Source organism: Miscanthus floridulus, chromosome 9 (genome assembly GCF_019320115.1).
Source record: "Miscanthus floridulus cultivar M001 chromosome 9, ASM1932011v1, whole genome shotgun sequence".
NCBI classification, from domain to species: Eukaryota; Viridiplantae; Streptophyta; class Magnoliopsida; order Poales; family Poaceae; genus Miscanthus; species Miscanthus floridulus.
In genome coordinates, this window is record NC_089588.1 from 87,402,819 (window position 1) to 87,413,510 (window position 10,692).

The following is a 10,692-nucleotide window of genomic DNA, read 5'->3' on the forward strand; positions in this document are numbered from 1 at the left end:
CCTGAACTCTCCCTGCGCGAGCACGCCCCTGCCGCAAAGGACTCACGTCGCCGTCGCGCATAGGCGAGAGCAGGAAGGAAAGAAGAGGACGACGGAAGAGAAAAGGTTACGGGCTTGGCGACGGAAGAGAAAAGGTTACGGGCTTGGCGACGGAAGAGATAAAGGTTGGGTCCTTTTTTTTATTTTGAAGTGCAACCTGGGAATAGTACTTGGTTACTTGGCGTAATGGGTTCGGTTGACATGTTAAACCAAAGCTGAAGCCGATATCGTTTTGAAAAAAAACGGAAGCCGATATACACTCCAGTGGTGCCCACCCACGTGGGTTGAACTGGACAAATGAAGACTCGTGGCGAAATGCGTGCGAGCAAAAAAAAAAAAAACCCGTCCTGTGTTGTGTAACCTTCCCTTCATTTCCTCTTTTTTCATTTTTTTTAATTTTCAAACCTGTATGCTCATGATTTTTGATCGGTCGTACCTGGATTATATTATTAGATGAGTCCTAATCATGTTTTGTGGATAATAAAATAACCATACTCATTTTGCGTGTCACCATCCTGCTTCAACATTTAGTTTTTCCAATAATTAACATTAGTCATAAGTTAAGTTAGCGCCTGAGTTCTTTGCTAAATTGTAAGGATTTATCTCTGGTTGCAACACACGAGCATATTTTCTAGTAATAAAAAAAAGATAAAAGAAGGAGCTAGGCCAGCCACAAACTCATATGGCCATTCATATGAACTGTGGGTCTTGGAAGAAGGCTACCTCAAGTTATTCCAGTGGTCAATCAGATGACCAGTTGAGAGAAATGGCTCTGTAATTTTACTTGGATGACTACAAAGCGTAATGCATTGCTGGAAGATTATGAAGGACGAACCCAGGTGGCTTGCAATTCTGGATGAACTTGAGAATTCAAACAAAAGGAAGTTGGATGATGAGGGGGGAGCAGCAGACAACATGAAAAATCTTGAAGGCAGTACTGAAAAGGAAAGCCCTGTAGGGACAAAAGAAGCAAAGAAACAACGCATGGGCAAAGGAAAAAGCAAGGCCGAGGACACCGGATTGGATGAAGAAATGAAGAGGTACATGGATGTTCAAGTTGCAGCTACCAAACGACATGAAGATTTTTTAGGCCTAATTTGGAAACTCCAATCCCTCCTGGATCCCGGACTTTTCCCACGGCTTTGATGAGCATGGATACTAGTGGCATGGACGAGGAGATGAAGGCTGAGGACAAGCTAGGCTTGAAGATTCTCAGGGAGAAGCTGGTTGGCCACACTCTAATTAAGAGAGATAAGGTATTTTTCTCTCTCTAATTTTCGAGATAATTATTAAGCAGTCAAATGTGTAGTTAAATGCACTTCAAATAATTACTAGGAAGTCAGATTACTAGGCTGTCAAATAATAACTAGGCAGTCAACATGTAGTCAGATTACTAGGAAGTCAAATTACTATGCGGTCAAATAATAACTATGCAGTCAGCTTACACTACCAACAAATAATTACTCCCAAGCCAAACTTCTATGCAAGCGTTACTAGCAGGGTTGCTGGTTGCATTTGGAAGAGTAAGGTTCCACTGAAGATCAAATTCTTTTTATGGCAAATGTTTAATAATAAGCTTCAAGTGGCAGTAAATTTAGCAAAAAGGGGCTGGAAAGGGTGTATTTTCTGTTGTTTGTGTGGATGCTTAGAATCCATTGATTATATCTTCTTTAAATGCCATCTGGCAAAACTAACCTGGGGCATCTTCAAGGAAATCTTCCATCTGGAACCTTATCCTAATTCCTTAGAAGAGTTCTGTAGCACATGGCTGAAGGGCAAGGGAGCCTTTCCAACAAGATTGATCATGTACATCTTTGCAGGATTTGCTTGGGCGTTGTGGATTACCAGAAATAAAATGGCCATTGATAAGAAGTTTCCCAAGGCCCCAACTGATGTTATATACACTGCTTTATCCTTTCTGCAGAAATGGTGCGCCAAGCTTAAGGAGAAGGACCAAGAATGCATTCTTCAAGTGAGAAACTCAATGATGAGCTGGCTCAAGAACTTCAAGCCTAGTACTCTGCTTATGTCGGATGTGTTTGAGATTTAGTTCCTTTAGACTGAGTATGAGTTTGAGAGAGTTTGTTTTGCTTTCCCTGTAATCTCCGTTACGTTGATTTCTAAAAACCTGAGGTTAATCCTCTTTTGGCTTTCTTTCTCCTTACCGTGGGGAGCGGTACCACTTGCGTGATTATAGAGAAGGCGGTGTCCTGACCACAAGAGCGGTTTAATTACTTGCACTCATCGTTGAGAAATGTTATTGAGAGATGTTTTGGTGTCCTGTTTTCCTATTCTCAGGGACATGCCCTATTTCTAGTGGAAGCTGAAGGATATTGCACTTGCCTGCTGTGTTATCAAAAATTTTATTAGAGCGGAACCACTAGCTCGTGATAATTTGTTTTCTGAAGATGCGTGCGACCTTATTTTTTATGATTCGAATGGAGTTGAAGGAGCCAGTCACATCAGCAGAGCATGAGGTGGAATGTGTGAGTTCGGCTGATCTCCGTCGCAAGAATCGTTTTCGATATATATTGCTCTGCTCCTCCTCTATTCCATATAGTCCAGAGCTATATTCCATCTATCTAGCCTTATCACCAAACATGTCGGATCAGTCCGATGATTCCATAGACCCAGCCGATATATACATTGAAGAAGAGTTCTTAGCTGAGCAAAATATCCTTGATTCTTTTGGTGCCGGGTTGAAGCAAAGATCAGAGCCAAAATGGAAGCTGGTGCATCTAGTCGTCGAAGTGGATCAAGAAGGTACCTCAATAGGAATCGTGAGCATGCACAACTTATGGCTGATTATTTTGATGAAAATCCTCTCTACTCTGATGCAATGTTCGATTTCGGATGAGATGGCATGTCTTTTTAAGAATAGTGAACGCTCTAGGTGGTTGGTCTTCCTATTTTACTCAAAGGGTAGATTGCACTGGACGCCTAGGGCTCTCACCATTGCAGAAGTGCACACCAGTCATCCGTATGCTTGCATATGGGACTGCAGCTAACATGCTTGATGAGTACTTAAAGGTTGCAGAGTGTACTGCACTAGAGTGTTTGGAAAACTTTGTGCAAGGGGTGATTGAGGTATTTGGGGCTAAGTACCTACCACGCCCCACAGTTGAAGATACGGAGCATTTGCTCCAAGTTGGAGAGTCCCGTGAATTCCCTGGAATGCTAGGTAGCATTGACTGAATTCATTGGCATTAGGAAAATTGTCCAACTGCATGGAAGGGGCAGTATACCACCGGCTGCTATAAAGTCCCAACCTTCATCCTTGAAGCAGTAGCATCGCATGACCTCCATATTTGGCATGCATTCTTTGGTGTCGCTGGGTCGAACAATGATATCAATGTGTTGAATCAGTCCCCTTTGTTTATCGAAGCGATAAAGGGTGAAGCTCCTCGGGTTCAGTTTTCTGTCAACGGTAGGCAGTACAACACTGGATATTATCTTGCTGATGGAATTTATCAAGAGTGGGCAGCCTTTGTGAAGTCTATAAATTCACTTGAACTAGAGAAACACAAGGTGTATGCAACGCAACAAGAAGCTAAAAGGAAAGATGTAGAGCGTGCTTTTCGGGTACTGCAAGCTCGCTTCAACATCTTGCCTTGTCCAGCACGATCTTGGAACTTGAAGATTCTTCGACAAATCATGTCAGCTTGTGTTATTCTCCATAACATGATAGTTGAAGATGAGGGAAAAATTGCTGAGCCAATTGACCTGAATGTTGTCCCAGGGGCATCAATTGTTCTTCCACCTAAAGTGCAAAAGGCCACTAACAGTGACCCAAGCTTCGCTGACATTCGGCGTAGAAATTTTGCTATATCCGTGCTCACTCAGTCCATACCCAACTGAAAGATGATTTAATTGAGCACATTTGGCACCGTTATGGTAGTAGGGAAAATAACTAGTCATTTTTTTATGTAAGTTCTTGCAGTCAGTTTTTGTTTTCGTTAGTACAAATAGTTATAGAGTACCTTGGCCTATAACTCTATTCTTTCTTTCTTTCTTTCTTTCTTTCTTTCTTTCTTTCAGGAATTGCTAATAAACTGTTGGAGTGATCGTGTCAACTTTAAGAGGGTCGCATGTTCTGAAGGAGGTTGCTGTCAGACAGTGGCGGAGCTCGTCAAATTTAACGCCTAGGGCCACTATATATAAGTATGTAAACCATCCGTGATCTAATTTAGAATCAACTATTTAAAATGCTCATTAGATATATATCATAGTTAAGAATAATTATGTTTTAATTTTCTCAAAATTTACACACTTAATTGGGTATGTGACTGGATAAAATTTGAGAAGCAAAGTTTTCTTTTGATAAGAGAAACAAAATTAATAGTGCCTAATTTTGATGTTTCTTCATTCAGATTTTCCCTTCATGCAAAAAAAAAGAGGCAGACCTTGTGCCGGAGGCTCCCACATGAGTGGGGTCTGGGGAAGGGAAAAACCAAGGCAAGCCTCCGCCCGCAAAATCTGTGGAGAGGCTGCTTCGAACGCACAATCTGGTGATTCAGTGAGACAGCTCTCACTACTGCACCAGGCTTGCCCTTCGCTATTTTCCCTTCATGCAAAAAAAATGACGAGAAAAGCCTTATGACTAGCTAGCCGACAAGGATTGTTCGGTCTTGCATTTAATATGATTCTAGTTGAGACTATACTGTGATTAATTGGGTGCTCACCTTTGCGCCCTGGGCGTCCGGCTCCGGCGTTCGCTTCAGGCGGCGGTGCGCCCTGCGCCCTAGTGCCATACGGCACACGACAGTGTGGTGCCCCTTGCGCTACGTGGTGATGCAGTTGTGCGGCCTGCAGCCCGCTAAGGTGTCGAGCATGGAGCACGTGCCTGAGCGTAGGCTCCGCCGGCCGTCGGTGCCGGGAGAGCCGGGAGGCTAGCTGGAGGCGGCTAGGGTTTTGCTCCTCCTCTGCAAATTAGTACGAGGATGGAGCATAGGAGTAGGAAAAGGTGAAACGGTATGACACAGCCACGCGCGGCGGAGAGAAAGCAGTTTGCACTTTCCAGGCAATGACACACTGGGCTGGGCACCTGTCTCTTATGCTTTCTCGCTGGGCCGACTAGGGCCACTGCATGATATACATAGTTGGGCTATGAAAAAAATAAAAGGGGCTATAAGGGGGATTTGGGCCATGCCTAAGGCCGTGGCCCTAGGCCCAAATCCGCCCCTGCTGTCAGATGACTTTGGGCTATTGTTGGATCTTACTCAAGAAAATCATATTCTATCTATTTTGTTGCCTGGATTTTCTAGGAAGGCCTTTGCCATTTTTATTTGCTCTGTCGATCGCTATGACTGTCCACTGCATTTTTTTTTCCTTTTTTTGATTGAAATTCACTGCGATTCTTATTGTGTGTGAGCAGCGTGTTTGCCTTCTTTCTGCTACTCTTGTATTTCCGTTCCTCATAGATAGTTATATAGAAATGCTGTGTGGAACAATGAGTTGACTAAGCAGCATGCTTTTGTTTGCTATGTCGCGTATGTAAAAGCAGCAACGACGGAAGGCCGTTGCTTGAGTTCAAGCGTCTCTTGGTTGTCTAGTTTTTGAGTAACACAGTACCTTGTATTGGTACCCTAGGATGGTCCGGCCTCAGGCTGCTCCTTCTAGACCTGCTAGGGCGCTCGCTGAAGCATGAAATTCGTATGTTTTAACTCTTCTATCTCAATTTAAAAATACGCAAATTTTTTGCGTATTCTAAAGAAAACAAAACATCAGGATACCTGACGGGACGGCATACATACTGATATCCCCTGTACCCTGATAAGAGCCAACACATCACTTCTTCTTTTTCTTCTTCTCACCAGTTGTGCATAGTCCATATCTGACGTCTATTTCTCCATTTGTCGTATTTTTTTCTAAACCGCGCTTAAGGAGCACGTTTTTCATTAAGAGGGTAGCAACACAGGTACACAATGCAAGCCATGGCTTGCCCACTGAAGGAATAACAGAAAATAAACGAAAAAGCAGACGCTAGCAAGACAGAGGCTGCTATTACACAGTTACAATTTGCGACTACAGAGTCAACCTCATCTAGTCACCAAGAGAGCAACAGAAGGCAACTGCTGTGGTTGACGGGGAAACCTCCAGCATGAACAGCCTGTTGTAGCCATCAACTGGAAAAAGCACATTAGTAGCCGCTCCCGTCCTTTGTGAGATCACCGGATCTATTCATGACTCCGTAGGCGACGGCGTATTCCCTCGGTGGCTCCACATGTGAGAGGCAACGGAATTTATTGGGGGCGAACCCCGATGAGAGTCGCGAGTGCAATTCCTGGGAATCGAACTCGCGTCGGCTGCACACCCACCGGCTATGCTAGCCATCCGAGCGCTGCTCGGTTCTCATCATACCCAGATAGTTACTATGACCTCCCTACACAAAATTTACCAAACCAGTTTTGATGACCGTAAACAATGGTTCTGAAGCCCAATTGTTCTGTAAAAGCCCATAAACTAGTCAAAATTCAGGGCAAACCGTACCCTCTCAAATAATTGAATTGCTCTATTCAAGTTGCAGCAATGCATAAGACAATGCTGTGCTCTGATGACCGTAAACCATGGGGTTTTGGATTCGACATGGCCACCTACTGTGGTGAAACAGGATGCTGCCACACTTACAAGCATGGGTTCTTTTACCACCAGTAGCAAGCCGAACACTCCAATCTTTTACCTCTCGGCTCCTGGCCTGAAGGAGCAGATTTGACCTCCGGGCCTAAAGAAATTCAATCTGAACACTGAAGCACTGATGTACACATACGCACAAGTTAATAACCCCAACAGGTAGCACGAGATTCATCACAAGTTCACAACATGAACATTGCAGAATCAAGTCCAATGTTCTTACACATACCATGCGTCGATCCAGATACAGCCAGATAATTGAGTGTCTGACGTGTCTCACAGGTTGCAATGGCACAGCAACCACCACAACCCCCAAAAAGAGACCAGCACTGACTAGACAGACAAATACAAATGAAGTTAACATCGACCATAGGAGCAATTAATCGCCGTACAATGGTTAGAAACAATGAAATTTTTTACAATAATTGGGGAAAAATTCGATGGCTGACATCGACCGAGAGCGGCCAATCCAATGGCAACAAAGGTAGGAGGCAACGGGAGGCAATGGGATGGAGGCAACGGGAGGCGATTGCTGTGTCTATGATCGGTGGGCCATATGCACAAAAATCGCCTTCCATTGCCTCCGCAAATGTGGGGATTATGACTGGGCGGTAATTCCATTCTCGTAGTTTTTTTTTTGATAAAGGGTAAAATGGTAACTCTATAAATGCAGTACTAATAGTTTTTTTTTCGTCATCCGCTCAGGAAGGTAACACGAGCGAGATAGCCTCAGTTGTCTATGATCGGTGGGCCATATGCGCAAAAATCGCCTTCCATTGCCTCCGCAAATGTGGGGATTATGACTGGGCGGTAATTCCATTCTCGTAGTTTTTTTTTTTTTGATAAAGGGTAAAATGGTAACTCTATAAATGCAGTACTAATAGTTTTTTTTTCGTCATCCGCTCAGGAAGGTAACACGAGCGAGATAGCCTCAGTTGTCTATGATCGGTGGGCCATATGCGCAAAAATCGCCTTCCATTGCCTCCGCAAATGTGGGGATTATGACTGGGCGGTAATTCCATTCTCGTAGTTTTTTTTTTGATAAAGGGTAAAATGGTAACTCTATAAATGCAGTACTAATAGTTTTTTTTTCGTCATCCGCTCAGGAAGGTAACACGAGCGAGATAGCCTCAGCTGGCAGTGCCAGCCATAACGTCGCCGGAGAAGCACTTTGTAGAGGTAAACTTGGGATGGAAAGATTGTCAACCTTGTTGATGGGCTTTGAATTGCCGGTGTTCAACATGTACTTTGTTCGTCAGGCTATTAGATACTCCATCTTAGGATTTGGAACGGATGAGGACACACTTACCAGGGCGATCATCTCAGGGTCCGAGATCGGCATGAACAAGATCAAAGAGGAATACAAGGTCAGGTTCAAGACCACGGTCACCAGCGACATTGTTGATGACACCTCCGAGTATTACAAGGACTTACTGCTGACCTTGATAGGGAGTGAAGATTAAAATTAAAACAACCTGCTTTTGTTGGGAAAGATGTGTAGAATGTGTATCCGCAACCACCCAAAAAAAAAGAACTTTCATCAGAGAACATGTACAAAGACCAAAAATATTCTGATGCATTCATGCATATGCATCCATTCTTTACAAGATTTTAAAAGGTCCATATCACGTTCAGATAAACCAAACCATTCTCTCCTTTGTGTTTATTGGATAGTTCTGAAAAGCTCACGTTCAGATAAACCAAACCATTCTCTCCTTTGTGTTTATTGGATAGTTCTGAAAAGCTCCTTTTCCGCTTAAAAAGTCATTAAGCAGAACGCTTTGAGGCCACACAAAAAATTCACAGAAAGTAAAGTGCAGCAATTTCATATTGGCGATGAGGAATGAACTCATCTAGGAAACTAGGATCCGGGATCAGAGTATTATTATGCACTTTGTTATTCTACTATACTCACAGCATCTTCTGCAGCAGCACAAAGTACAACAATCGAAATGTTCCTGAGCCTCATCCTCTACTGTTAAGAATACATTTATCTCTCATTTGGACGCAATACAAGGTTGGTCTCACGCGCAAAGTACAGGAAAAAAGACAAGTGAGCACCCCTTCACACTGAGCACAAAAGTGATGATCATATGTCACCAAGCTTTTGCCCGTCTTGATTTCTTATTCACTTCAAGAGAGAAGATATCTTCATCTTCTCCTGGATGACGAAGAAGCCGCAGCAATTATACCACCAGCAACAAGACCCACAACTCCAAAGGCGCCTGTGATGATAGCCATGCCAATCATACCATCTGCATTTAACCATCAAATAAGCCGTTAGCCCAAGTTAGACAAACCATAAACAGTGCATTGGAATGACTAGAGGTTTGCTCTATTGTTCTTTTCTAATATTTGAAACATGGATACATGGTAGATAACTTTATTAAGACATGATGTCTTGATCCCTACTGCTTTTCAGGGTCCATGGCTGACAGCAGTGGTTGGGGAGGTGAGGTCTCAGATTTGGGGATATATGTGAAACTTATCTCTTGATCAATACAATTGATATTTACATTAGCTTTGGGTTCATCACGTATGATTCAGAAGATGCCATGGATAGGGCATTATTCAAGACACTCCATAAATTGAAAGGTAAGAGGGTCGAGGTCAAGCGAGCTATTTCTAAGGAACCGTCTCCTAGACCTAGCATGTGCTCTCCTATCAATGGGTTCAATTATGTAACTGGTAGAACCAATAGCTTCCTTAATGGATATACCCAGCATTACAATATGAGTCCATTAGGTGGCTATGGAATGAGGATGGATGAATGTTTTGGTCTTCTATCAGGTGGGAATAATGGTTATCCATCTTTTGGTGGTAGTTATGGAATTGGAATGAATTTTGACGCATGGATGAACCCATGTACTGAAAGTGGCTCTAGCTTCAATAGTGGTATCCAGCGTGGATGGCATCTTAATCCATATTACAATGGAAATTCAGGTGGATTCAACAACTATGTTAGCTATGGTGGAGTCAATGAAAATAATGGTTTACTGTTTGACTCACTAGTTAGTAACCTTTTGGGGTATTTTTGCCCTTAATCACTCTTCTAGTTCCACAAGCTCTAATTTCTTTGTGCCATTTAGAAATGGGGACCTTCTTAGTGGAATTGGGAACAATAATGTGAATTGGGGAAACCCTCATCATGTGCCTGCTCTAGGTGCCAATAATTGCTCTGTTTACTGTACTAGAAACTTTGGTTATGGGTCCAATGAAAGCAACTTTGGTCAAGGTTCCAATGTTTATGGAAGGAATGTTGGATCAAGTGGTGTCAGTAACTTAAACCAATCAACCAATGGGTATGCAAGGAACTTTGGAGATTCATCAATAGGTGGTGGCTCCATCTATGGAGACACAACTTCGACATCAGGATCTTTTGAGCGTGATGTTACAAAAAATGGTTTCAACCGGTTACATGGGCCATTGACTAATAAAGGTTAGATAGTTTGTTTCTTGTGTCATGATATCATTATCCAGCTTTCAACACTTCATTAATTTATTTTTGATAGTTTTCAATTATTAGATCCAAGCATCTTGACTATGTTAGTGTGCAATGTCGATTGAACTTAACAGACTTTACTTAATGCATCCAAGATTTGGTTTTGGAATTTTTGTGTTGTTTTTCTTTTGTGATCCTAGGTCTCCCTATGGTTCCAAAATTAGTAACCATGTTAAATGTTCTCTAAGATTATTCCTTGCATATGTGCCATAAGAAGAGTTTGTTCAATTATGTTATATGATTGCCCTTTTGTTTGGTACAGGATGGTGTGTGAATTGATTGAGTTTACTTACAGAAGTTGGTCTTTATGGGACATAGACCTATATTTTGTTCTTTTGGGAAGCGATGGTTATAATTGGCCTTTTTTCTAGATTGTGGACTTCTAATGTGTCTAAACTTCTAATGATTTTACAACTTATCTCTTGATCAATACAACTGATATTTACATTAGGACATGGAGAATTACTGGACACCAGCCCTGTTTGCTTCCGCTTATAACAGATTCTCGGTGGAAAAAAAAC

General features: G+C 42.5%; 2 pseudogenes; both read left to right on the forward strand.

Moving 5' to 3' along the window:
* Positions 1 to 2,639: 2,639 nt before the first annotated feature.
* Positions 2,640 to 3,953, forward strand: LOC136484395 (uncharacterized; annotated as a pseudogene).
* A 5,078-nt stretch (positions 3,954 to 9,031) lies between these two features.
* Positions 9,032 to 10,113, forward strand: LOC136480232 (heterogeneous nuclear ribonucleoprotein 1-like; annotated as a pseudogene).
* Positions 10,114 to 10,692: the final 579 nt, after the last annotated feature.